Below are 26,196 nucleotides of genomic sequence, written 5' to 3' on the forward strand. Positions count from 1 at the left end.
CGCCTGCCGTTGCGGGAGCGCGCCCCGACTCGCCCCCCTCCAAAGTTGCCCGGAGGGTGGGAGGGGGCGGAGCGCGCACTCCGGACCTCGCGCCGCTCCGCGGGGCCGAGGGGCGGCCGGGGACCGCGAGGCGAACTCCGGTCCTTCCTCCCGCGCGAGCGCAGGGCGGCCCTTGGAGGCTCCGAGCGCGCCAGCCCTCCGCCCGGGAGGCCGAGCGGCGGCAGGTGAGGCGGCGGAAGCGCCCGCGCGGGGCGGGGCGGGGCGGGCGGGCGGCGGTCCGAGTCCCCGGCGCCCTCCATCTTGGAGCGCGCGGCCGGCCCGCCGCCCCCGCCTTTGTTCGTGCCGACCGCGGGCTGCCGGCGGCCGCCCAGGTGAGGCCGGAAGCGCGGCGGGCGGCCCCCGGGCGGCCCCGCGCCGGTCCGCGGGCCACCAGCCTGCTCCCGCACGCACGTGCTTTGTCCCCGGGCGCGGACTTGGGGCCCGCGGGTCCCGGGAGTCCTCCCTGAGAGCCTCCCCCCGCCGCGCAGCCTGGGCCAAACGCTGGCCTTAGGAGGGGCCTTTTAAAGTCCGGGCAGAAGAGAAGGGCGTCTGGACTCTTCCCGTGTGGAGCTGCCTACCCTCCCACAAGGTCCCTGCTGCAGCGCCCAGCCCACATAAGGAATGTTCTTGGCTCTTCCCAGCCCTTGTAGGTACGGTCCGGGAAGTCTTTGCATTCGGACCCTGTTCTCTCGTAGGGCAGTGCCATGAGGTCTTAATGTCCCACTTCTGCATTGCCTACAAAGGAGAGGTGGTCTGAAATTACTGAAAGGGTGTGCCTCCTGCCTCTACCCCTTTTCAATTTACGTAAAAGTCCGGTATGAAGAAATACCTGCATTAGTACATGTTTGCATGCTTTGCAAACAAAACAAAATCTTTTTATTTTATTTGTAGTTACGTCACCGGACGCTGGTGCTCGCTTGTCTCTTCAAAGCGGCTCTATCCAGGTACTTGCAGCAGATGGGGATGGGATAGACCTCAAGGACAAGCTCGGAGACCACTGGACAGAAAGAGCGAGGGGTCTCTGTCACTGTGGAGCAGAGACCAGGAACCTCACCTGTGGTCTCAGTTTCTTCAGTGGTCAAGTGAGGGATTTCCATTCTGTGACTGATGGTTTGGGGTATCATCCAGGCCACTGAAGTAAGAGCGCAAACTTCACTCCGCACTTCTGGCTCTGGGCACTGATTACTGCCCCATAAGTAACGTCCAGAATGTCTCCAGTTAGAGGAATGGGGAGATTTTCTTTGTGAAGGGAGATGTAAGGAGCGCGTGCCTGTTAGAATCCGTCTCAAGTGTACCTTGACTGCAGTGGTCATGCAAACCTGCCCAAAATGATTACATTGCACACAACTGAATAGACACAGGAGTGCACCAACGCTGAGGAAATCTAACCAAGCTTGGCAGATTGTATCAATGTTAACGTTCTGACGTGCAGGTTGCAAACGATGTCCCTGTACTGTTTTTTACAACTAAATGTGAATCTGTAATTATCTTCAGCTAAGACGTTTGATTTAAAAAGTGGATGGATCGGGACACCAAAAGACAAAGGGCCATATAAACGCACGTAGAGTTTTTGGAAGTTCCCTAGTCTCAAAACGCACCACCCTGCCCTGTGATATATTAACTTAAATCTCAGTTAACTAGGGCTGAAATTCAGGCCACTAGATTCACTAAGCAGAGACCAAGATTTCATTGTCCCGTAAGTCACAGCCAAAGTCATCTTTAACGTTTTATGTTGATCATGTAATCAGATGACCTATCCACCGCTTGAACGGGTTATACTGTTCATTCTCAAACTTAGGTAGTGGTCGACATTTATCCTTAGTAAATTTAATTTTACTGAGTTTTTTCTTAATCTTCACGTTAGGCATTCCTCCCAGCTTAGCATTATTTGAATATTTCTAAGACTGCTCTATCTATAGACATTAATAAATACAGCAGAAGGGACTGGATCAAGTCTGTGTGGCCTGCTTTGAGATAGATGCCCTCTTCCCAGACCCTCATAAATCCTTTCATTGACGGTCTTGGGTTTATATAGGTGGGCAAATCTGCCATCACACCTAGACTTCTGTATCATGTCCGTTGTATCGTTATAAGACAGTATAATGTATAATGTATAATGTATAATGTATCTTGGAAACCATACTTGGAAACAGTATCTTGTGACTGAAAGGCATTGCCCCAATTTATTAGCCTCGCACCCTTTTTGGAAGAGTTTAGTATGACACTGAACCAGTGTGGACTTACAATGATAATGGTTTTCTTTTCTAAGAACTCATAACTCAGCCAGATTTTCGAAGGACAGAATATATTTGTTAGCATCTAGCTTTTCTGTTAGAAAGCTAGGGACAAATAGGCTTTATGAGCCTATGTTCTTCTGGACCTGTAGACATGACCCTGTGACCCATCAACATCTAAGCATTCAGTAGCCTTGGGTATATGCCACTTTTTCAAATCTGAGCCTTCCTTTAATAGAGAAGAGACAGGTGAAACTTAAGGTCGTTCTTTTGGTGTCTGGCCGGCTCAGTCCATACAGCATGTGACTCTTAAATCTCGGGATTGTGAGTTCCAGCCCCGTGTTGGGTGTGGAGATTAGTGACAAATAAAAGTTCTTTGACTTTATTGACAGTGAAGGACTCAATCAATGAATAGAAGACCAGTTGAGCCAACTTTCAGGGATTTCATCAATAGCTAATCCTTTTTATGAAATAGAGTTCAAATTACGTGAGGGTTTTTTTGTTCTAAAAAGACACGAGGATTTGTAATTATAAAATGTAGTGGAGGATAGAGTACCAAAACTTGACCTTTCAAAGTAGTAGGTTAGTACCGTCAAGCTTTGCAGAACACCTGTGGCAATTTTTAGAGGGCAGTATTCACCATTTTCTACTTAACCCACTGTGTACCTGAGTTAGGGTCCCTATGAATTCAGATGGTGGAGAGTCAGTCCAGGTAAGAGAGCAGCCACAGGAAAAGAGTGACGCAGTGACTTTGCCCCTCACCACCATTTGTCATCTTCTCGATTTCTACCAGCTATTATTACAAACTTTGGAATTTAACTTAGTTGTAGATCTTGGCCCAGAGACAAAAGCTGAATGCTGCATCTGCATAACTGCACCCCCACTTCTCCCCCTCTCACCTCAGAAGGATTTTACCCTGGGTCTTGTTAGTTGGAGCATCTACAGATCTCTAGGGGAGAGATTTCCTCTTCTGTGGGGGGGTCTCTACCTGTGCATGGCGTCATTATCCCATTCATGTAATCCACATTGGGAGTTGGCTTTCAGCACCCAGCACCTTTGGTTGAGGAAGCAAGCAGCCACAGCAACTAAGACGTAGTAGCCACGATCCACAGGGAACCTGCTTTGTACCAAGCACATTACATAGATGGACTCAAGTCCAAAGTTTCTTGGAGCATGCATCACCCCAATTTACAGAGGAAGAAACTGAGCCCCAGAGGGGCTTAATAACTCTGCTTGAGGTTGCTGAGCCCCGTCCCAAGGGGGACTCACACACTTAGGCTCTTCTATGCACAGGGACCAGTGCTGGGCTGGGTATTGGACGGCAGTTTGCACTGAGCTAGGGAGCTGGCTCTTCTCTGTAAGACCTTTAGACACTGAGCCACCTTTTGAGGTTCCCTTGATCTCCAAATAAGAAAAAGGCTGAAGCATCCTATGTGCAAACTTTGCCTAATAAAACTGGGTACTAGTTTTATGTTTGCTTGAGTTCCAATCCTGTTACCTTGGAGACGTGTTCTTTAATTTTGTTTATTCATTTTTGAGAGACAGAGACGGAGAGCTACTGGGGGAGGGGCAGAGAGACAGGGAGACACAGAATCGGAAGCAGGCTCCAGGCTCCAAGCTATCAGCACAGAGCCCGACGCGGGGCTCAAACCCATGAACTGTGAGATCATGACCTGAGCCCAAGTCAGACACTTAATCCATTGAGCCACCCAGGCACCCTTGAGATATGTCCTTTCAAATGTTATGTGTAAATGGTCACATTTCTGGCTGGTGGTTAAATACACACACACACACACACACACTTTTATCAGTGAATGAATTAATGAATAAAAGGCAAATTGAACCAAATGTTAGAGATTTAATTAATAGCTAATCTTTAAGAAATATGTACAGTAAAACCTTGCATTGTAAATAACTTGTTCTACAAGTGTTCCACAAGACGAGCAACTGTTTCTAATAAGTTTTAACTTGATAAACAAGCAATGTCTTACAATACGAGTAGTACATGACTCCAAATATCACACAATCACAACTGAATGGTTCTCTCTCTCTCTTTCTCTCTCTCTGTCTCTTTCTGTCTGGTGAAGGTGATTGTCTCCCATGCTCAGATGCTCAGTCTCAGGCCACGGTGTTTGGCAGAAATCAGTGATTTTTCAGAACGTTGGAAGGTGCCCAAAACTGGCATTGGTGTATTTTTTGTCACTTCAAGCACCTAAGTCCTTTGCTTTTCCATACAAAAATGAGCTTAGGAATCCTTTACTTCATTGTAGGTCAGGCTGTCTGCAGATAGAGACCCTTTCCTCTGCTGCCTTATTGCCAGTTACATTAAATACAGTACATGACAAGAGTTTATTAGTATTGTACTGTAGCCAATGTCTGTTACTAATGGTGAAAGTCTTCCAGTAACCCTCCTCTCTCTTGTCTCCTTCACATGGCCATGAAGGTTTTCAAAAGTAATTTGTTTGTTTTTCTTTATATTTTGTATTTTCTTTATTATTTTGTATTATATTACAGTATTGTAATCATTTTTGTATGAATATTTTTGGGCTGTAGAACGAATCATCTGAGTTTCCATTATTGCTTATGGGAAAACTCGCTTTGATATACAAGTGCTTTAGACTACAAGCATGTTTCCGGAACGAATTATGCTTGCAAACCAAGATTTTTATTATATATATAAAGCAATGCTTTTCAAATTGGGAGTATTCAGAAAGAGCTACTATTTTTAAAGTGTTTTTTTTTTATTTTTTTCATTTTTTAAGTTTATTTAAGAGCAAGCACAGGGGAAGGGCAAAGAGAGACGGAGAGAAAGAATCCCAAGCAGGCTCTGCACTGTCACAGTGTGGAGCTCCATGCCTGGCTCGAAGTCCCCAATCGTGTCGTGAGTTGAAATCAAGAGTGGGTCACTGACCCAGCTGAGCCACCCAGGTGCCCCTAAAAGTGTTCATTTTCAAAATGCAGTTTTAGGGGTGCCTGGGTGGCTCCCGTCTGGTGAATGTCCATCTTTGGCTCAGGTCGTGATGTCCCTACTCGTGGGTTGGAGTCCCACATCAGGCTCTGTGCTGACAGCTCAGAGCCTGGAGCCTGCGTCAGATTCTGTGTCTCCCTCTCTCTCTGCCCCTCCCCTGCTCCCACTCTGTCTCTCTCTCTGTCTCTCTTTCTGAAAATTAAACATTAAAAAAAATTTAATTTTTTTTTAAGTGTATTCATTTTTGAGGGAGAGACAGAGTGGGAGCAGGGGAGGGGCAGAGAGAAAGAGAGAGACGGAATCCGAAGCAGGCTCCAGGCTCTGAGCCGTCAGCCCAGAGCCCGATGCGGGGCTCGAACTCACAAACCGTGAGAGCGTGACCTGAGCTGAAGTCAGACGCTTAACCAAACTGACTGAGCCACCCAGGCGCCCCTTAAAAAAATTCTTTTTTTAAAAAAGGCGCCTGGGTGGCTCAGTCGGTTTAGCGTCCGACTTCGGCTCAGGTCACGATCTCGCGGTCCGTGAGTTCGAGCCCCGCGTCGGGCTCTGGGCTGATGGCTCAGAGCCTGGAGCCTGCTTCCGATTCTGTGTCTCCCTCTCTCTCTGCCCCTCCCCTGTTCGTGCTCTGTCTTTCTCTGTCTCAAAAATAAATAAAAGCGTTAAAAAAAAAAATTTAAAAAAAAATTCTTTTTTAAATGCAGTTGTAGAAAGCCATTGGCTGTTTTTCACTTTTTATTTTTTTATAAAGTAGCCAACAAGAACTTCTTGAGCACTTTTAACTTGCCCAGTACTGGGGAGAGGTCGCTAAGGAATGGAAAGGATGCAGAAAATAGGAAGCATTAATTCTGGCCAATGAAGAAAATACGATAGAAAAAAGAAATTTGTGCACCATTATACGCAAAATGACTCTTAATTGCAGAAGTTCTAGCAGGAGAGAAACCAAAGTAGAAAAGAAAAACAAAAGGAATTAATACAACTCCTAGATAAAGAGTTGTATTCCTTTGCTCCCGTGAGCAGAGGAATGTTCTTTACAGGGAAGCTAAACACGTTAGCACTGAATGCTGAAACGCTGTGGACGAGTACAGAAGCTTCCCAGTCTTGTTCCTTTTGAATGTGTCCCGAGACTCCACTCCCCATCCCAAGGGTGTGCGTACAGGGTAGGGTGAATGAGGAAGTATAAACAGCTCTGGGCTTCTGGCTGAAGTAACCGAGTCTGGTGGCTGGAGAACAGGTGAGGGTAGGCCGTAAGGAGTTTCCTTTGGGCAGGTTGAAATTTGAAATGCCTTTGGAATGCCGTGTATGTTTTCTAAGGCTATTGTAATAAGTTACCATAAACTGCTTAAGACCATGTTTTTTTCCTTCCTGGAAGCCAGAAATCTGAAATCTAGGTGTCAGCAGGCCCACACCCCCTCTGGAGGCTCTAGGAGAGAATCTGTTCCCTGGTCCCTTCAAGTGTCTGGTGGCTGCTGGCATTCTGGGCTGAATGACTGGATCAGGCCAACTTTTGCCTTTGTGATCGCCCAGCCTCCTCCTCTGCCTACGTCCTGTCTCCCTCTGTCGCTCTCTTAGAAGGTCACCATGATTGCCTTTAGGGCCCACCTGGAGAATGGAGGTTGCTGTCTGCATCTCAGAATCCTTAATCTAATCTGGTGTGCAAAGACCCTTTTTCCAAATAAGGTAACAAATGTTTTAGGGATTCAAACCTGTTATCTTTGGAGAGCAATAGTCATCTTAACTACGGATATCCGAGTGGAAATCACTGGGGTGTTCTTGAGGTAGGGTCCCTTCCCTAAGCAATGTGGAAGAAACAAAACCTTCAAAATGAAGGAAACCTGGCTATAGGTGGACATGAAATCCCTCACGACTCCATAACAGGAGACCACCTAATCAGACCACATGTTTGTGTGTTACCATATATGGGAGGCAAAGAGGTAGAAAATGTATAAAAACCTATGCCACATGGCATTTGGTGCTCAGTTCTTTGGTTATGAATCCAACTGAGCAGTGCTGGCAGGAATAAAGTTGCTTTCTGGAAAGAAAAGCCTCAGTGTTACAACTCTGTGTGAGAATCCTGCTACATTATGTGGGGGCTCGTGTCCGGGATTCAGAGACGGTGCGTATCCACCTCCGTTGCCGCCAGGGTACAAACCTCTGAGTGCCAGGAGACGTGGCCTTGCCTGGCGCTAAAGGACTGCTTAATCTTTAGGAGATGAGCCCTCCCGGTGTGCCGGGGCGAGGACCCCATGTGCAGCTACAGAACCCGTGTGCACCAACGGAACCCGTGAGGCCCAGGAACCAGCTTAAGGAGAGCCGCCCATCAGACTGGTAAGAACCGGGTTCATTTTGGCAGACCTGCCCCTAAGAGGCAGAAGGGGAGCCTGGTCACCTCCCAGAGTTGCCCTAGTTCCACAGCGACGAGGAACGAAGCCACAGCTCTAACGCGCTGAATGTAGGCTGGTGGGTTGGAGTCGATGTGTGAATGAGACGGATAACAGAAAGGTTCTGACCTGACCAAGGGTCAGTGTTGAGTCTTGATCCGCGGTTCCTTGGTGACCTCATATGGCTTAAGGCGGCATCAGACTTCCTCGGGAGCGTGATCTGTATCACGGATTGAAACTGAACCCGCCAATGCTAAGAGGCTCCCGAAATATCTCTGAGAGGAGAATGGCCGGAAATGGACAAAGCGAGTGTGTATCCTCTCCAAACTGGTCCCCCACCTTCCTCTTTTTTCCCCCTTGTATGCATGAGAGTCATCTGTTAGGGGGAGGAAATGGGTGGAAAGCAGGGTAAACCAACTCCCCTAGAGTGTATGTTGAGGAATTTCAAAGAGGGATATTCAGGGAATTATGGTGTGAAATTAACTCCTGGAAAGCTCTGGACATTCTGTGAAATTGATTGGCTGTCATTTGGGGCAGGCTGGCTCTCTGAGGGCTCACTTGATAAGGAACTAGTTGGCTGAGTGTTGAGGGTCATTGCAGAGGACCCAGGCCACCCAGACCAATTTCCTTACATTGACTGTTGGCAAGACCTGGTCCTGTCCCGGCCACCTTGGCTGAAACTCTGTATTGAAAAGAGCTTTAAAGTTAGGATGGCTCACGTCACAGCTTCCTCCAAATACCGGCCAGAAATTAAAAAGCCCATACTGTCGGGAGAACCTGAAGAAACCCCACCACCATATGTCCCACTGGACATCTCACTGCCACCTGTGCCTTCAGCCACTCTAGCTGCCGAAACCCCATCAGAGTGTGTCCTTAGTCTCGAGATCTCACCACCCCTAGCACCACTGGCCTCCCCGAATGTGACTGACTCACCCAGACCACCAGTCTTAAAACCACATATGCCTCCTGGAAGGTGACTAGAGAATCAGACCAGCGGAGGCGGTCCCTCCCTGTAGCCACAGCAGGGAGCCCTACTGATGCCACTGAGGGAAACCAGGAAGGCCAGATCCAAGGAGGCCAGCGTGTTTTTGTGTACCAACCCTTTACCACTACGGACCTCCTAAATTGGAAGCACCATACCCTCCTATACGGAGAAACCCCAGGCTATGATTGAGCTAATGCAGTCCATAATTCAAACCCACAAACCTACCTGGGTGACTGCCACCAACTTCTGACCCTCTTCGATACAGAGGAGCGTCGCTGGATTACCCAGGCAGCCCTAAAATGGTTAGAGGAGAATGCCCCAGCTGGGACACTAGATCCCCAGGCCTGTGCTCGGGCTCACTTCCCTGAGGAGGACCCCAAATAGGACCCAAATGACTCAAGTATAGATGGAGGGTTTGCAAGGACTGAATGGTATCCAGAAGCCCCTGGAAAGCGGGGGGAAAGGCCATAAATGTGAGTAAAACATCAGAAGTGCTCCAGGGGGCCCGAGGAAAGCCTGAGACAGTTTATGAGAGACTGAATGTGGCATTTCGTCTCTATACTCGCCTGATCCAGAAGTGCCCACTCACCAGCGGATGGTTCGTGCGGCTTTCGTAGGTCGGGACCAGGGGGACATTTGGCGCGAGCTGCAAAAACTGGGAGGTTTCACCGGCGTGAATGCCAGTCAGTTGCTAGAAGTAGCAACCCAGGTGTTGGTGAACTGTCACCAGGCAGCACAGAGGGAAGAACACAGAAAGATGCGAAACAGGCAGGCTCGTTAGCTGCCGCCTCGGTGGAGCAGTCAGAATGCTCCCGGAAAGGTGCCCCGCAGGGAAAGGGTCAAAGCCAGAAAGGGGACTGGCGGGGGAAGGCCTCCCGCCAGACCAAAATTAGGGTGGAATCAGTGTACTTATTGCCGTCAGGAGGGTCACTGGAAAACTGAGTGTCCCCAGAGACCGGACCATTCTCAGCAAAGCCCCAAGCAGGAAGAAAGAGGCCATGTGGTCCAGGGCTGGTACCAACGGGCCCCAAGGCCTCATGGGGCCCCCGAAGACAACTTTGTGGGGCTAGCCACCGAGGAGGACTAGGACAGACCGGGCTCTATTTTGTTAGGCCCCCAGGAGCCCATGGTCTGAATGAATGGCGGGGGGGGGGTGGGGGGCAACCCATTGACTTTATGGTGGCTACTGGAGCAAACACTCAGTAGTGACCCAACCCGTGGACCCCTCTCACAGAGACAAGCCACCATTGTGGGGGCCTCAGGCAGTCGGACGCACCGTCCCTTCCTGCTGCCTCAACGATGCAGTTTAGTTGGCCATGAAGTCATCCATGAATTCCTGTACCTCCCCGACTGCCCTGTGGCTCTAATGGGCCGTGACCTGTTGGGAAGGCTGCAGTCCCAGATAACTTTCCACTCTCGTGGACAGGCTGCTCTGACCCTACGGAAACCAGAAGCAAAGATTGTGACTCTGACGATTCCTCAAGGGGAAGAGTGGCGTCTCTGCAGTCTCAAGGAGGCACCACAACCGGTGCCTGAGCTTCCCTCTAAGATCCCAGGAGTGTGGGCTGAAGGCAACCCACGAGGCCTGGCCTGAAACATACCACCTGCGGTTGTGGAACTGAAGTCGAGGCAGAGCTCACCCAACAGAGACCATACTTTATCCCTTGCAAGGCACAGAGCGGGATCCAAAAACAGCTGGAGAGACTTTTAAAGTATGGGATCCTTCGGCCATGCCAGTCACCTTGGAACACGCCCCTCTTGCCTGTCCAAAATCCAGGCACAAATGACTCCCGGCTGGTTCAGCACCTACAGGCAGTCAACCAGGTAACTGTCACCATACACCCAGTGGTCCCAAGCCCCTCTACACTTCCGGGGCTCATTCCTGCTGAAGCCACCTTCTTGCCCTGTTTGGACCTCAAGGATGCCTTTTTCTGCATCCACCTGGCCCCCCAGAGCCAGCTGATCTTTGCCTTCCGATGGGAGGATCCTGAAAATGGTGACACGGGCCAATTAACTTCGACCAGGTTGCCTCAGGGTTTCAAAAACTCCCCAGCCGTTTCCGGCACTGCATTTGCCTCTCATTTGGAAGCCTTCCCCGCAGATCAGCATGACTGTCCCGCTTCAGTACGTGGATGACATGCTGGCTGGGAGGTCCCGGGAGGGCTGCATGGAAGGGACTCAGCAGCTCCTTGCCCTCCTATGGAAAACCAGTTACAAGGTCTCGAGGCAAAAGGCCCAAGTCTGTCAGGAAAAGGTGAAATATCTTGGCTTCCACCTGTCCCGGGGGCAGTGCCAGCTCGGCCCAGAGAGGAAGCAGGCCATCTGCTCGATCCCGGCCCCGAACCCTGGTGCCAGGTCCGGGAGTTTCTCAGGCTGCACGTTTCTGAAGGATCGGGATACCTAACTTTTCAGTCCTGGCAAAACCCCTCTGTGAGGGGGGAAGAGAGGGAGCCCCTGATGTGGGAATCAGTACAGCAGAAGGCCTTCGAGGAAATAAAGCGAGCCCTTACTAATGCAGCTGGTTTAGGGCTCCCAGACACGACCAAGCCTTTCTTTCTGTGTGTCTGTATTGGCTGGTATTGCAGTGGGAGTCCTAACTCGGTTGTTGGGGTCATGGCATCGCCCGGTGGCATATCTCTCCAAGCAACTTGACTCACTGGCCCAAGGCCGGCCCCGCCCCCCTCCCCGGCCTACAGGCACTGGAAGCCATGGCCCTCCTGGTATCTGAAGGCTGATAAGTTAACTATGAGACAGGAATTGACAGTCTGAGTGCCACATTCAGTATTGACGTTAGTGGAGTAAAAGGGACGATACTGGCTAACCAACGCCAGGATGGTCATATATCAGGGAATGCTATGTGAGAAGCCACACGTTCACCCACAAGTAGTGCGAACCCTGAACCCCACAACCCTACTGCCTGTCGGGCCGGGCCAGCCAGACCTTGACTGCATTGGAGTCATGGATAAGGTGTTCTCCACTTGAGGGAGACTTGAGGGATCAGCCCCTCAAAGACGCCGACACTGAATATTTCACTGATGATAGCAGTTTTGTAAAGAGGGCAGAGCGTCTTGCAAGTTATTCTGTGGTGGCCCTGAATTCTGTCATTGAAGCAGAGCCCCTGCCGAAGGGGACTTGGGTGCAAAAGGCAGAGCTAATTGCGCTAACCCGTGCCCTCCCACTGGCGGCAGGGATATGTGTTAATATATACACAGACTCTAAATATGCCTTCGCCACCCTCCATGTCCATAGGGCCTTAGATAAAGAGAAGGGTCTAGTAAACTCAGGACGGAAGGACATAAAATATGGTTAGAAAATCCTTGAACTCTTAGATGCTATGTGGGCCCCTAAAAGTGTGGCAGTCATGCATCGCCAGGGACATTAATGGGGAGACACCACGGCTGCAAGGGGAAACTGTAGGGCAGACCGAGAGGCGAAGCTAGCAGCTTCCGAAGGAGCAGTGGAATCAGCGGCTTTAACCGCTGCACTGTTGCTTAACCCGCTGGCGGAATGGGACCCTAATTACTCACACCATGAAAGTATGTGGCTTAAGACTGAAAATGGAAGCTACCTCCCAGGTGGATGGTGGAAATTTGAGACGGGCAAATAGCAATTCCTGAGACCCCGGTTCCAGCCTTTGTCAAGCGGTTCCATCAGGAAACTCACGTTGGCCGGACGGCCCTTGAGACAATGTGGAGCCAATATTTCTACCTCCCTCGACTCTCCGGCATAGCCCGGGCGGTATATGAGCAGTGTGAAACGTGTGCCCGGAATAATCCACATCAGGGACCCAAGGCCACTCCCGAGGTGCAGAGTGTCGGGGAAGCCCCAGTTGAAAATGTGATGGTGGACTTCACGGAGCTCCCCCGGGCTCGGGGCCGTAAATATCTGTTGGTCTTTGTGTGCACTTTCTCAGGCTGGGGTGGAAGCCTTCCCTACTCGCACAGAAAAGGCACATGAAGTGTGAAGTAGCCCGACTTCTTCTAAAGGAAATTATCCCACGGTTTGGGGTCCCTTTCACTATGGGGTCAGATAAGGGGCCAGCACCCGTGGCAGAGGAGGTGCAGCTGGTGGCAGAAGGGCTAAAGATCACGTGGCAGTCACACGCGGCATACTGACCCCAGAGCTCTGGGAAGGTGGAACGAACGAACCGAACCCTGAAGCTGCAATTAAGTAAACTGTGCCAGGAAACCCACGTGCACAGGGACCGGGTGTTGCCAGAAGTCTTGTTAAGAATCAGGGGGAGCCCCAGTAAGCAAACGGGCTTTCCCCTTATGAAATCCTTTATGGGCGCCCTCCCCCAACTGTCAAGGGCGTAAGGGGGATTTCAGTGAGATAGGTAGTCTAACCCTGAGGCAGCAGACGCAGCAGACGTTTTATGGAAAAACAGCCTATACAGTACTTCCTTCAGGCTGGTCAGGGTCGTGTGCTGGGGACTATTCGTCCCATCTTTCTTCCTGCTCCCACTTGCCAGCGGGGAACATCTGGGAGTTCAAATGTACAGAGATAGGGAGACTCAAAGGAAGGGGCGTGCCCTGCAGGTCGGCAAATGGAAAGATGATGAATGGCCTCCCATGCATCTAATCCAATATTATGGCCCTGCCACCTGGGCAGAGGACGGGTCCTGGGGCTGCTGCACTCCGACGTACATGCTAAACTGCATAATCAGACTGCAAGCAGTTGTAGAATGTATAACCAATGAAACTGCCAGGGCTCTTAGCTCACTAGCCAAGCAGCAAACCAAAATGTGCAGTGCTATCAAAGTTACTTTGCCTTGGATCACCTGCTTGCTTCTGAGGGAGAAGTTTGCGAAAAGTTTAACCTGAGCAACTGCTGCCCACAGATAGATGATGAGAGAAAAGTCATAGAGGAGATCACAAATCAAATGAAAAGGGTTGCTCATGTCCCAGTCCAGACCTGGGATGGTTGGAACCCCGGGGAGGTATTGGATGGTTTTCAACTCTCGGGGGGATTCCAAACTCTCATGGGAATTACCCTAATTTGGGGAGGGTGCTTAATCTCATTTTGCTTACCTCCCCTGGTTGCACGGTCTGTCTCCAGACTCATTGAGGCCATGGGTGAAAGAAAGACGGCCACCCATATAATGATGTTATGGAAATAGAAATCTCTAAACCAAAATTATGATCTTTGACTCAAAATAGAGGGGTCTGAGCATCAAAGTGGGGAATGTGGTAGGGTCCCTTCCCTAAGGAATGTGGAAGAAAAAACTGCCAAGATAATGGACGGCAACCTGGCCACATGCATGTGTGACATCATCCCTCACCACCCTATAACAGGAGACCACTCATCAGACCACATGTTTGCGTATTAACATATACGGGAGACAAAGAAGTGGAAAATGTACAAAAAACTACACCACGTGGCATTTGGGGCTCAGGTCTTCGGGAACAAACCCAACTGAGCAGTGTCGGCGGGAATAAAGTTGCTCTCTGGAAAGGAAAGCCTCATTGTCGTGACTCTGCGAGAATCCTGCTACGTCCTAAGACACAAAATGGGACTTTTCTCCTGGTTTGGAAGCACCAAGGCTAACACCCCACTGTTTGTGCTGATAGTTCCAAGTGCTCACAGGAGAGGCAGAATCCGCTGGTTATCTGCCTGCCTCGCGGGTGGTGATTGGGGAAAGCTTGTCGCACCCTCAAGCCAAATGAGAGCTCCCTCAGAAAGACGTCTGGAAGTGTAGGCCACTGCCGATCAGCAAGTTTTGTGGACACGAGCAGAAGGCATCAGAGGGGAGGGGGGCTCAGCAGTGAGTGAGCGAGCTCTCCAAGTATGCCTGAGAATGCCACTACGTAGCCAATTATCACGAAATTTACCAGCTTAAAACCGCAAACTCAGGCCTGACCCAGGACTACTACTGAGGCTAACAGAGCCGAGCAATGATTCTGAATGCTAGTGACTTCCTGGCAAGAGACAAAACAGTTTTACCTGGGGAATGAGTAGTGGGGGGTGTAAATTATCTTTTATCCTTGTAGTTTTTGAGATGTAATCAAGGTCTAGATCTGGTCATGCAGATGTGTAGGCGGCCAAGTCTAGAATTCTTCTTTCTCCCTGGGGTCCCTGTATGACGTGGGGCATTGTGCTTTAAGTAAAAGCCAGGGATTTCTGGGAGGGCAGAGACCAATAGGGTAACTCCGGTTACCTATTCAAAATTAGGGGGGCTTGATGAGAGGAGGAAAAGAGGGGTAAAAAGGCAGCCACCTGCATGGGCCATGTCTGCGTTGTCCAAGTGATCCTCAGCGGAGGTCAAAGGCATAGACCTTGTGGTCACAGATCAGAACATAGTCAGTGCAGGGCTTGGGGTACCCAAGAGGATGGGAGGGTTTTTGTTTGTTTGTTTGTTTTTAATTTTTTAAAATTTATTTTCAGAGAGAGACAGAGGCACATGCAGCGGAGGGGGAGAGAGAGGGGGAGACACAGAATCCAAAGCAGGCTCCAGTCTCTGAGCTGTCAGTACAGATCCTGACACGGGGCTTAAACCCATGAACTATGAGATCATGACCTGACCCAAACTCAGATGCTTAACCGACTGAGCCACCCAGGTGCTCCAAGGATAGGAGTTTTGACACCAGCCTGGCCACCTTACCTTGATTTACAACGTTGTATCTGGGGAAGATTTTTTTTTTTTCCAATCTCAAACACGTTCTGCGACCCATCCTGCTTGTAATTTGCCAACTAACTCACAGTATAAAAACATGATACCTGAGTCCCCAATACCATCTAGGTGGTTCTAGTGAGAGCCAACACAAGCGATTTCCAAGCTGCAAAAAATAATTCTGTACATGAGATTTCAGTGAGACATCCTTGAACATACTGCCCTTCCCAAATGTAGCATGAATCTTCTGTTCCTTCCCTATGATAGCATTCGTGTGACTGTGGAATACCTTTTTACTTCGTACTCCACATTTTGAGAGAAGAAAACCCAGAGATGCTTCTGTGAGGCTCTCCAGGAAGGCATGGGGAACTTGCATTTGTGACCAGCTCCTAAACCACACTCAGGCTGCCCTTCGGAGAGCATATCTGGAGAACCACAGAATCAAATGACATTGCCAGGAGAGTCGCATACTGCTGGAGCTCAATAAATGTTATTCCATTCCCTCCCTCTCAGCCCCCAACACAACCACAACCCCACACACACACACACACACACACACACACACACACACACACACACACAGAAAGGAGCCATCTGTACTTCCTTAGAGCTGAAATAATTCGGGTGCCGTGTGGGAAGGAGGGGCCCTGGAAAGCTGGAGGAACTGTTGATTCGGATGCGGGAAATTCCTTTGCTGGCCACTGGCCAAAATACTTGTTTCAATTGACTCTTTTCTTCTGAACTTCAAGGAATGTAGAAGTATTTGGCCAGTTGTAGAAATAACAGGAAGTAACCGAGGACGGCCGTCTGAAGGGTGGTAGAATTTTTACTACAATGGACCGATTTCTTCCAGGCAGGGATAGGAAGTCTCTAAAAAATTAATTGGTCGCGATCATTCCTTACTTTTGCATAATTATACGTGTGGAAGGGCCACAGGAAATATTGTGTGAGATTAACTTCTTTAAAAATTAATTCTTCTGTTGGAGGGGTGCCTGGTGGCTCAGTCGGTGAACCGTCTGACTTTGGCTCAGGTCGTGATCTCGCAGTTCGTGGGTTCAAGCCCTGCGTCGGGGTCTGTGCTGACAGCTCAGAGCCTGGAGCCTGCTTTGGATTCTGTGTGTGTGTTTCTCTCTCTGCCCTTCCCCAGCTCATGCTTGCACTCATTCTCAAAAATAAATAAACATTAAAAGATTTTTAAAAATAATAAATTCATCTGTTGGAACCATTTTGGATTTACAGAGGACTTGCAAAGATAACATAGGAAGGACTTGTATACCCTCACCTAGTACATTCCTCGTCATGAACTTCTAGTTGGATTTCCCCAGTCTGTACCCTAGTGTCTTTCTGTCCCCAGGACCCGACACTGCGTGTCGTCGTCTCTTTGGTCTCCCATCCTTTGTTTTGATGACCTGGAGAATTTTCTTTTTTGAAGTTTATTTGAGAGACAGCATAAGTGCCAGGGAGAGCAGGGGAAGGACAGAGAGAGGGAGAGAGAATCTCAAGCAGGCTCTGCACTGTCCGTGGAGAGCCCGACATAGGGCTCGAACCCATGAACCGTAAGATCATGACCTGTGCTGAAACCAAGAGTCAGACGCTTAACTGACTGAGCCACCCAGGCACCCCATGAGGAGGACTGGTCAGATGTTTTGTAGAATGTCCCCCAATTTAGGCTTGTCTGACGTTTTCTAAAGACTAGGTTATGGATTTGGGGGAAAACATACACATTGATGTTGTGGCCATCTCGGCACACCACATCAGGGAATACTTGACATCTCCATGGCTTGTCACTTGTGACTGTCACCTTAATACGTGGATAAGGAGGTGGCCATCAGGTTTCTCACTGTAAAGTTATAGGGAAAGTTTCCCTTTCCTGATTAGCTCGTTTAACAACTTAGGTTTTACAGTGCAAAGGTGTTCTGTGGGAAATCACATTGGTTCCATGGTTGCCACCAAGTTTGTAACTGGACAGGCTATCCTTAAGACCAAATTAAGATGCCTGAATCACACCATTGATTAAGTCAACTTAAGCACATTGAGAGAAACAGTAATTGAGAGAAACGGTAGCTTGCAAAGGCAAAAATACATACTGTTTGGCCCCTTAAGAGTACATTTTGTGACACCTGTGACAGACTAAAGAAATGTCACAAGTTTAAGAAACTCAGGTTATACACATGGCTTACTCTGAAGGTTCAACCAAGGGCAGTGCACTGAGACCCGGAAAACTTGGCGGGAGTGGGAGAGGGGAAGAGCCATTGCATTTATATTATCAGACTCCCTCAGAGGAACGATTACCCACATTTTCTTTTTTAAAATTTTTTTTCTTAACGTTTATTCATTTTTGAGAGACAGAGACACATTGTGAGTGGGGGAGGGGAAGAGAGAGGGAGGCACAGAATCCAAAGCAGGCTCCAGGCTCTGTGCTAACAGCTCAGAGCCTGACGTGGGGCTCGAACCCACAAACCGTGAGATCATGACCTGAGCTGAAGTTGGATGCTCAACCGACCGAGCCACCCAGGCACCCCCACATTTTCTATAGTGATGGCTTTCAATCCTGATATTGAGATGTATGCTCTAGCCCGTGTGTCAGACAAGTGTTTCTGCAGTGTGTACAACCATGTTGACCTAAGGTTGTATTATCTCCCAACACGCTGTGTTTCTAACCGCAAGCCAAACCACTGGGGTTAATGTGGGTTTCCTATTCCCTGCTCAGGGCCACTTGAGTACCGGCGAAGCAGTCATTTCAAAATTAGCGAAAGTCTGAGCCTACTTTGTCCCCTTTGTTAGATATATGAGGTTTGACAGTCACGTGGGTGAAAACTGCAGAGTGTTTAATCCTCCCAGAAATCATAGTCCTCTCGTTTCACTGTATTAGTGTAATGTGCTATAAAAGAAACATAAAATCTGCACGAAGTTTGAAATCTGTAACGTGTATATATACATGAGCGTCCTAACCCCCCACCTCCCCATCCCCCCATATACTTCCTTGAAAGTGCAGTTATGGTCACGTGACTTCATATTTGGCCACCTGTGACCCCCCTCCAACTTCTCAAAAAGCGGGCTCCTTATTGTTTCAAGGTGGTGTATTGAGAAGGTGCATTTCTATGGTCCGACCCGTTCGTCGACATCCATGGTGACAGGAAATGAATCTCTGGGTCCCCTCTGGAGGAAGTGTTTATGGTGTAATCTGCCTGGGTTTGATCCTCCCCTCCACCACCTCCATGACCTTCACAAGTTGCCCCAGGTCTTCTGCTGCCTCATACATAGAAACTAGAGATAAAAAGGTGAGCCACGAGGGCGCGATGAGAGTTAAGCAAGACGTTGAGTACTTAACCGCTGCCCGCTCATGGAAGGCGGTCAGACAATAATATTAATGTTATTTTACTTTCTTCCTCTTCTCAGAACACAAATCCCACCCCTTTCCCTTCCACGGCACCGTCTGGTCTCACCTCTTCTCAGGCTGACACTACTTTGCTCACAGACTCTTTATCTGCCTGTTGCAGAACTGAAGTTGTACTCTCACACACTATTTCTCAGTCCGAATTAATGTGGTTTTCTCAGGGGAAAGGCAAGTTTCTTTCAGAAGCCAAGACTCCTGTTTTGTCAGGCGAGGTCAGTACCCAACCCAACAACCACCACAAATCAGGCTCTTTGAGCTCTGAGCCTAGGTTCAAAACCCATTCGTTGTGTGGAATTTTGCAGAGCTACTGAATTCCCCAGCGGGGCGGAGAAAAGGGGTCAGCATCAAGAGATAAACCACGGCAGCTCTTTTTACTCTCTTAAAGCCTTGAGCCAACCCTGAGCATTTCTGTCCGTCCCACAGGGTCAAACCAAGCAAGTTTAATTTGGGATGGAGAGGGTGGTTATCCTTCTATTCCCTTAACATATTCCTGGAGCTTGCACCTCCCTGCAGGAGGATGCCCTCAGGTGGCAGGAACTCACTCTGCCAATGCTCTTAGTGACCCCGGGATTTGAAGTGCCCTCCCGAGGGGCAGCCCTTCCTGGGTGACTGACAAGAGTTGGATGCTCCCGCGTTCTTGCACCATCAGACAACCCTGAGAGGTAGCTGTGGTGGACAGACATGAACATGCCCTCGCCAGGGCACCTGGGTGGCTCAGTTAGTTAAGCGTCCAACTTCGGCTCAGGTCATGATCTCATGGTTTGTGAGTTCTAGCTGTGTCGGGCTCTCTGCTGTCAGTGCAGACTCCGCTACAGATCCTCTGTCCCCATTTCTCTCTGCCCGTCCCTCCTTCTCTCTCTCTCAAAAATAAACATTTAAAGAAAAAGATGGCCTCCCCGGTACACCCAACCAGCTGGTGTTCATACTCTGTGTATTCCTTCCATTGGGTGTGAACAGGACCCATGACTAACTTCTAACCGACAGAATCCAGCAAAGGTGATGGGATGTCAGTTCTGTGATTCTGTTACAAAAGCTTGTGACTTCCACTTGATGAGTCATTCTTGGTGGCTTTGACGAGTCAAGGAGCCTTATTGGAAGCCTGCCTTGTGGAGAGAGCCATGTGCCAAGGAACGGAAGGTGACCTCTGGCCAACAGCCCATGAAGAAGGAAAACTTGTCATTAAACATGTAAGCAAATGCTTGGAAGCAAATATTTCCCCACTCAAGCCTTCAGGTGAGACCAGCCCGGTCAGCACCTGAACTGCAGCCATTGACAGACCCCAAAATGGAAGACCCAGCTGAACAGGGCTTGGCCTCTTAAGCTACAGAAGCTGTGAGCAAATAAATGTGTGTTGCTGACTCCTAGTCTGGCATGTTAGGAACTTAGTGGTCATCACCTCATCCTAACACACAAAAAGCTAAACAAGCTGAAAGATCGACAACTCTTCTTAGATTTCTCAGAGAAGTAAGGTCACAGGGCGACCTGCTGCCCCCGAAATTGAAAAGATGGGCCGATGCAGAGAACCCACAACCCACTGGAGCCGAAACCCATTAGCAGAAACTTCCACAGGAGTCAGCGCCAGGATAGGAAAACCTGAACTGTAATTGACACATTGCTGGAGGCTCAGTGTAGAAGAGTCTGTGAGTCAAAACTGCAGGGGTGGGGGGGAGCGGTGTGTCTGGTGGCTCAGTTTGTTAATTGTCCAACTCTTGATTTTGGCTCAGGTCGTGATCTTGCAGTTCGTGAGTTCAAGCCCCACATTGGGCTACGTGCTGACCATGCAGAGCCTGCTTGGGATTCTCTCTCTCTTTTTCTCAAAATAAACAAATAAATAAAAGCTGCAGGGATCCCTATGTTTCCGTGAGTTTTACCTCTTGAAGCTCTACCAGGTTCTCACTGTGAAAACTGGAGAAAAATTGCTTGTGCTTCCTGCGGAGAGAAGGGGGGGAACGCAGCCATTTTTAAATATGCCAGAGCATTCTGTTCTGAACGAGCCCTGCCCTCAAGAGAAATTGGACACCCAATTGATTGGGGTTACCAGAGCCTAACTACCATGGGGGGAATGAAATACTGAACTCCAACCTCCTCCAGACAACCTTTCTTTCCCACCTAAGGCTGGGGGGAGGGAGGGAACCCACGCCTGAGAGGCATTTGTGAAGTTCACAGCCAAGGGGTATGGCTCACCACTAGAGACAGACCTAATGATAAACTGTAGAATGCATCTCCTCCTGCCTCCCCCCGACCCCCGCAACTAACAGCCTATTTACCCCGATTCTTTGCACCGAGGACATCATGCCCAGCTCTAAACAAAAAACTGTGAGGTACACACTAAAAGACCATGAACACAGTCTGAAAAGAAAAAGCAAGCCTGTGATCTGTGCTCAGGGAGGTTGGAATAAATGGGTGTTGCTTTAGGCTGCTAAGTTTGAGAAATTTGCTATGTAGCGTAGATTACCACAGTGGCCTGCACCCTCACTACAAGTCCTGTGGGATGGAACCCAAGTCACCATTCATGGGACTTTATTTGACTTGCAAATCTATGCTTGGTCTCCCTTTCATGATCACATGGTTCCAGCGCTTCCTGCCTTTCCCTGGAAACTCATCCACATAAACCTTTCTGCACGCGACCTCACCTCACGGTCAGCACGGGAGGGTCTCAGCTGGTCACGCCGCGTCATGCTGCTGTCTGTGTGTGCACGGCGTGATTTCAAACCTTTCTTTGCATCTCATATCTTCAGTCACTAAGATTGCACATTTAACCTCAGGATCTGTCCCTCCTGGTTTCTACTAACCAGCTAGGCCTTCTTTCCTGTCACTTCTTTCTTTTTTTAAGATTTTATTTTTATTTATTTTTTAAAATGTTTATTTTTGACAGAGAGACAGAGACAGAGTGTGACCGGGGGAGGGGCAGAGAGAGATGGAGACACAGAATCCAAAGCAGGCTCCAGGCTCCAAGCTGTCAGCTCGGAGCCCTATGTGGGACTTGAACCCACAAGCCACAAGATCATGACCTGAGCCGAGGTCTAGATGCTTAACCCACTGAGCCACCCAGGCATACCTTTAAGATTTTATTTTTAAGTAATCTCTACACCCAATGTGTGACTCAAACTTACAACCTGAGGTCATGAGTCATGTGCTCCACCAACTGAGCCAGCCAGGTGCCCCTCCAGTCATTTCTAACAGTGATCAACATGCCTGTTCCTTTTAGCTCCTCAGAAAGAGAAATGCTTCTTTGTCCTGCCTGTCACCTCTTTTCCCACCAAGAACTTGTTATGGTATCGATGTTTTTTTTTTTTTTTTACTTTAGTAGGAGATAAGACATTCAAGAACATGTGTACATTCAGGACATAGTTTCAAATTGGAATGGATTTACCTTTTTAAAAATATTTATTTTGAGAGAGAGAGAGTGAGAGACAGCATGTGTGCACAGGCCAGGGACAGAGAGAGAGGGAGAGAGGGAGAGGGAGAGAGAATCCCAATCAGGCTCCATGTGTGGCTTGAACCTGTGAACCGCGAGAACATGACCAGATGCTTTACTGACTGAGCCATCCAGGTCCCTGGACTTACTAACTTTTGATTGAATAAATCATTTCCATCATTCATGATTTTAAAAGCACATATAAAACTGTTTTGAAGTCCAATTTGGTTGCCAATCAAGTGTGTACAATGCTTCCACAATTCTATTAAGAGATAATTTTGTGTGTACAGTTAATTGTGTGTGTGTGCACTTTGAAAGCCATTCCAAAGGCAGCAGATTTATGTAAAAGAATTTGCCTTTAATTGTCCATGAGTGTGTGTTACTTGACCTCGAATACACAGCTGAGCATTGGGTCTCAAAATCATTACATTCCTTTTTGGGCATTAGAAATATTCATTAAAAACAAAAACTCTTGGGGCACCTGGGTGGCTCAGTTGGTTGAGCGACCGACGGGCTCAGGTCATGATCTCGCAGTTTGTGAGTTCAAGCCCCACATCAGGATCTGTGCTGACAGCTCAGAGCCTGGAGCCTGCTTCAGATTCTGGGTCTCCCCCTCTCTCTACCCCTCCCCTGCTCACGCTCTGTGTCTCTCTGTCTCTCAATAATAAATAAATGTTAAAAAAAAAACAACCCTCTTTTTCTTTTTGAGCTGAAAGCTCCAAATGTCAGCATACAGAATAAGAAGATTGAACTGAAAAGCTGGCATTATAGAGAGATGTCTTCAGACATGTAAATGTAAGAATAATTGTTTCTTACCATGAAGGATCGTAGAATTACTTCAGCTTGACTGCACATCCTGAAAAAGCACAAAAATGTGATTTTAGATGTAAAACACTGCCCTTGACATAACTGACCACTGAACTATTCTTTTTTAAATTTTTTTTTTTTTTTCAACGTTTTTAATTTATTTTTGGGACAGAGAGAGACAGAGCATGAACGGGGGAGGGGCAGAAAGAGAGGGAGACACAGAATCGGAAACAGGCTCCAGGCTCCGAGCCATCAGCCCAGAGCCTGACGCGGGGCTCGAACTCACGGACCGCGAGATCGTGACCTGGCTGAAGTCGGACGCTTAACCGACTGCGCCACCCAGGCGCCCCTGACCACTGAACTATTCTTAATAGTTCGTGCCTGCCCATTTATTTGTGGCTCCATTCTCTCAGTTACTAAACATTTTAACATAATAGCATTAGCTACTCGCAGCATAATCATCTTTGAATGTATCTTTGTTTTCTTTTTCCTTGGCGTTTATTCCATCGTTAATGTCAGTTGCAATTTTCTATACTATTACTTTTGGTACATTTACTGCATCAGACTGTTAACAGTGGTTTTTCTCTATGGAATGACTGTGCTCCAACAAATTTAGCTGTGAATTGAAAATCAAATCTCTGTGAAGCAAATCCTGTTTTGCTTTCCATTTGAGATTTATTTAACAGCTGGCTCGTTGGCTTTCAGGGAGAAAGCATTTTAAATGATGTATAAGGAGGTGGGGTCGTTTGGGATTAGATAGGTCCCTCTCAGGGCACTGAGCCACTCACCTACACCAAAAGAGCTTCTGTTAGGACTTTGTCATAGCCCAGGCCTCTTCTTTTTTCTAGACCAGGGTGAACAGTTTTCCAGTTTCTACCTGAGAACACCGTCAGGTCATTCTCCCTTCCTCAACACAAGTCACTTTTGTTTGTCTCCCCCAGTCCTCGTCAGTCTTCTTCCTCTCCCATTTGCTCCCCTCTCCTCCCGGTTTCCTGACTTCCATCCCCGGTTAGCCCCAAACAGTTTTCTCCCCCTGGGGCTTTCAGAACCATCAGGAAGGGTGTTGCTCATCACTGCTAACCTCATGCCTCCATCCCTGCTTCGTCATTGGCATTCAGAATGCTCTTTGGCTTAGCTGGATGTTGATCAATTTCTCTGCTCTTTTGAACTAAGCCCTCCCCACACTGAAGTATGGCCTGGTTGTTCCTTTCCTTTTCAGGTTGAGATACAAGCTCCAGGACCTTGCTGCTCCAGGTAGGAGCCATTGACCAGCAGCATCCACATCTCTGGAAGCTTGCTAGAAATGCAGACATCCCGATAAGCAGAATGAGAGTCCGCTTTTCAGTAGCATCTGCAACGCAATGCACATGAAACTTGATTAATTTTATTCTCAGGTCTGATATTTAAATGTCTTTCTACTTAAGTACAATTTAATTTAAAAAATTTTTTTAATGTTTATTTTTTAGAGAGAGAGAGAGAGACAGAGCGTGACCGGGGGAGGTCACAGAGAGAGAGGGAAACAAATAATCCAAAGCAGGGTCCAGGCTCTGAGCTGTCAGCCCAGAACCTGACGCGGGGCTTGAACTCACAAACCCGGGGATCATGACCTGAGACGAAGTCGGACACCCAACCGACTGAAGCACCCAGGCACCACAAGTACAATTTAATTTTAAACTCTACTCAGTCCCTATCTCTTCCCACCCTCTTCTACCGTGTGTCTATGACTAATTGGTTTATTTGACTCTGACAGTGCCTTTGACCGTTACGTATTCTTCTTTATTAAGGCCTAGTAAACACACCCATATTTATTGGACACAGCCTGTCTCTTTATCTGCTCAGTTTGCACATGGCACTCAATACATTTCTGTTGAAATGAAAGGAATTGAAAGGCAGAGGTGCTGCTGGTCATCAGATGGGCCCCAAGCAGGGCAGGGGCTACAGCACCTGAAATCCTTTATGAGGAAGGCAGATTCTTAGCCTGGGTTCCTTAGAGAGCAGAGCCTGAGGCAAATAGTGTGCCGAAGTTTTGTGGGCAAACACCATGGAATCCCTGGACAAAAAGGAAGTAAAAGTAGGAAAGGAGGAAGAGCAAATTAAAGGTGGTACAGTTACGAATAGACTACAGATTCCTAAGAAACACAGCTGGTTGCTCAGGACCCTATACAACCTCTCCTCAGAAACTTCATAGGGCGGGAGGAAGGGGGAGCAATTTCTCTGCCAGCAACTTCTTGTGTCCCATTCCTCACTGGCCTGTTTGCCTGCCCCACTAGCTGTTAGCCTCCCTATTATTTTGGGCTTAGCCACCCGGCCTTCTGGGGTACTGCTGGTTAAGCCAGAGTCTCTGTGGGTAGACCCATAGGAGCCAAAATGGCTAGGTTGCCACCAGTTTTGTAAATAAAGTTTTACTGGAACTTAGCCACGCCCACTAATGTACATACTGTCCTCATCAGTTTAAGAGTAAAACCCACCCGAAAGGCTCCTGCTGTAGATTCAATGAGACAATGAATGTAAAACACATGGCCTGCCTACTGATGCACTCTGAAAACAGTAGGTTTTTGTGAGTCGCTCTGTCCTCCCTTCTGCTGCTGCTACCAGTGTATTTCAGCAGACCATCCATCCGCCCTCCACTATCTCCTCCACTGGATTCTGTGGCCTACCTGAGGTTCTTCCCGTGAACTCCGTCCTTTCCATTAAGACCTGTGGGTGTCAGGGGACTCACCGTGAGAAGAGTTGTCTGTGAGAGAAACCCCCTGAGCCGCTTCCAGAGGTTAGCGTAGCGGATCAAGCGGGATGACGGGCAAGTCGTGAATGGCAGAGCAAAGGTAAAGCCAAGACAACCTTTCGTGGGGAGCCCAGGCTGAAAGTGCAAGGTGGAATCCAGATGGTAAGCTGGGAGGGAGGGAGAAAAGGAGGGAGCGTGGATGCAAAAATGAACTTCACATACGTAAAGGCCCTGATTGTTACCGCACAGATACATCGGTGTTCAGGCTCAGCTGACTGTGGCTTGGCAGAATCATCTTTGCAGGTCGCACATCCGCAGTACTTCCAGATGTTTCTGGAAGCATAAGGCAAGCTGACAGCCACCTCCCCCCCCCCCCCCAGGTGGGATATGTGTGCACTCCTGGCTGCCCAAGAACAAAGGAAAGGGGAAAAACAAATGGTGAACTGATAGAGATCACCCTCCGTAGTAACTTGGGGAACAAAGGCAGACGGAAATGGCAGATAGAACTAAATTTCCTTAGAACCTGTAGCCCATTGACAAATACTTGAGGCCAGCAGAGTAAAACGTTTCTCCAGGAACTCCTTACTGTCTTAATGCTAATGCTTTGCTAGAGGGAAAAACAACCCTAGCTTGACAAA

General features: G+C 48.5%; 1 long non-coding RNA gene across 2 annotated transcripts; it reads left to right on the forward strand.

Moving 5' to 3' along the window:
• The first annotated feature begins 379 nt into the window (after positions 1-379).
• Positions 380-24,214, forward strand: LOC145714889 (uncharacterized). 2 transcript variants are annotated; one of them, XR_014137030.1, is made up of 4 exons: positions 380-689; positions 931-983; positions 7,448-7,566; positions 24,056-24,214. It is a non-coding gene; the product is annotated as an uncharacterized LOC145714889 (long non-coding RNA). The 2 variants fall into 2 exon arrangements; XR_014137031.1 differs by lacking the exons at positions 380-689; positions 931-983 and adding an exon at positions 5,988-7,354.
• The last annotated feature ends 1,982 nt before the right edge of the window (positions 24,215-26,196 follow it).

This window comes from Panthera onca, chromosome Y (genome assembly GCF_046562875.1).
Source record: "Panthera onca isolate mPanOnc1 chromosome Y, mPanOnc1 haplotype 2, whole genome shotgun sequence".
Classification (NCBI taxonomy): Eukaryota; Metazoa; Chordata; class Mammalia; order Carnivora; family Felidae; genus Panthera; species Panthera onca.